This window comes from Empidonax traillii, unplaced genomic scaffold (genome assembly GCF_003031625.1).
Source record: "Empidonax traillii isolate 1590-97213 ecotype Southwest subspecies unplaced genomic scaffold, ASM303162v1 scaffold3232:size14148, whole genome shotgun sequence".
Classification (NCBI taxonomy): domain Eukaryota; kingdom Metazoa; phylum Chordata; class Aves; order Passeriformes; family Tyrannidae; genus Empidonax; species Empidonax traillii.
This window is the reverse complement of record NW_020958425.1, coordinates 6,811-9,121: the sequence shown is the minus strand read 5'-3', so window position 1 is coordinate 9,121 and position 2,311 is coordinate 6,811. Positions and strand designations below refer to the sequence as shown.

Below are 2,311 nucleotides of genomic sequence, written 5' to 3'. Positions count from 1 at the left end.
CTTCCACATCATGGCAGAGGCTCTGTGGAGACACAACTCTGGGTCAGGGGGATCTCAGCCAAGGCACCGTAGCCTGGACAGCTGTGGGGGCCCAGATGACAGAGCCACAGTGCCTTGAGGGGCAGGGAGGGCACGTGGCAGCAGGATCAGGGGCTGACAGGCCAGGGTTGGGAAATAAAGGAGCCAGAGCGTCTTGGAACTTTCCATTTCTCTGCCACACCACATGGGACAGGCTCTACAGGGTGATGGATTCTAAGGGCTGGTGATGGCAGAGCCTCCCAGGCAGCCGGTCCCTGTACCTGTCACACTCTGGGGCACAGCGCAGCAGACTCATCACCACGTCACGTGGGTTTGCCTCGGCGAGCCTGTGCATTTGTTTTTGCAGAGTGACGTTGAACATGAGGTCGTGGTGGATGTTCCAAACGATGGCCGGCACCTGGAGAGGCAGTGGGGAAAGTTGGAGAGCTACCACACTAAGCAGGTTGCCCAGCTTCCCTCAAGTGAAGGCCTTCCCTTCCCACCACACTCTGCTAACCTCAAAACCTTAGGGGGCCACCAGATCCTGCTTCAGAGGCCACAACAATACTGGGGGGCTTAAACTTACGTGCTGCAAATTGAAAACACCATCTCCCTCCAGAAAGGGCAGGTTGGGAGCCTCAGTCACACTCTCTGCGGGCTTGGTGTCAGCATTTCCCATGTCTTCAGTCATGGTGGCAGCCTCTGCCTTGAGATCACTTGTTGTTTCAGTCAAATAAGTCAAGGCAGTCCCAGGGTTTGCTGTGCCATCCACCGGTGCCTCAGCAGAGCTTGATGTGCCATCAGTTGGCATCAGTGCCACGAGGTCCATGTCAGAGCCTGTTTTGTCATCAGCAAATACGGTGTCAAGCTCTGCTGGGCTGTCCATTGGTGCCAGGTCAGAGTGTGAGGTACCATCAATAGGCACCAAGTCATCCTTGGCCATGACATCAGTGGCTGTGGTGTCAGAGCCTGTTGTGTCACCAGTCCAAATGATGTCAAGCTCTGCTGTGCTGTCCATCAGTCTCATATCAGAGAGGGAGGTGCCATCCATAGGCACCATGTCAGCCCTGGCCATGACATGACTCTCGGCAGTGCCACAGCTTGTTGTATCACCGGCCAATGTGGTGTCAGGCTCTGCTGTGCCGTCCATCCGTGCCACGTCCGAGTAAGAGGTGCCTTCAAGAGGCACCGTGTCAGCCTTGGCCATGACATCAGTCGCTGCGGTGTCACAGCTGGTTCTCTCATCAGCCAAAGCGGTGTCAAGCTCTGCTCTGGAACGAGTCAGTTCCGTTTCAGCCTTGGCAGGGACATCGGCCAGTGGAGTGTCAGGGTTGGCCGTGTCCTCGGTCACAGCGGTGTCAGAGGTTGCCGTCAGGTCAATGGGCGCGGTGCTGCCTTCAGGCCTCTCCTTGAGCTCAGCTGGCCTGGTGTCAGGCTCTGCCATGAGCTCAGCTGGGGTGGTCCTGGGTGTTCTGCACCGAATGCCCATGATTTTCAGCAGCCTCTGCAGCAGAAGAAAGGGCAGGGAAGAGAGGAAAGTCGGACAGAGCGCTCCACCAGCGCTGCCAGGCTGAGCAGGGACAGCAGGCCCAGCCCAGGCGGACATGGCTGCAGGTACCTGAACTGCTCTGCGGAAGCGGCCACGGGGACGGTCCTGCTGCTCTGTCCGCTCCGGGCCTGGCTCTGTCCAAGAGCGAGTGCAGTCAGAGCTGAGGGGCTGCAGGACAGGCCAGGGAACACAGCCCAGCCCTGCACTCCACAGGCAGGGCCGGCCCTGGGATGCCCAGTGGATGGAGCAGGGATGTGGGGGGATCAGCCCTGGCCCCTCTTCTCCCTTTCCTTTCCTTGGGCATGTCCACAGGAGACAGGAAGGGGCCGAGTTGGCTGCAGCCACCAGCCCTGTGGCCCAGCTCCAGCACTCACCCTGCTGCAGGGGCTCCTCAGGTTGCTGTGCTGGGGCAACCCCAGGGCCTCTCCTGGTCTTCTTCCTCCTCAGCAGCCTGAAGAGGCTGAAGCGTCTCCCTGCCATCCCACACTCTGGCCTCAAGGGAACTCGCACGAGAGACGCCTTGGAAAAGACCCTGGAAGACAAATCTCACCAAACGGCCTCAAGGGCACCTGCCACAGGGACTGGAGACACCTGGGATAAACTCCACGTGTCCAAGTCCCGTGGGCTGGCCTTGAGGGCACCTTCCACAGGGACTGCAGGTGACCAAGTCCCGTGGGCTGGCCTCAAGGGCACCTTCCACAGGCACTGGTGATGCCCAGAAAAGCTCCGGGTCACCAAGGCCTG

At 59.5% G+C, this 2,311-nt stretch overlaps 1 long non-coding RNA gene across 1 annotated transcript; it reads right to left on the bottom strand.

Moving 5' to 3' along the window:
* Nucleotides 1–1,492: 1,492 nt before the first annotated feature.
* Nucleotides 1,493–2,303, bottom strand: LOC114072449. The gene is made up of 4 exons (XR_003574177.1): nucleotides 2,209–2,303; nucleotides 1,942–2,136; nucleotides 1,637–1,701; nucleotides 1,493–1,522 (listed from the first exon to the last, which is right to left on the bottom strand). It is a non-coding gene; the product is annotated as an uncharacterized LOC114072449 (long non-coding RNA).
* Between the last annotated feature and the right edge of the window lie 8 nt (nucleotides 2,304–2,311).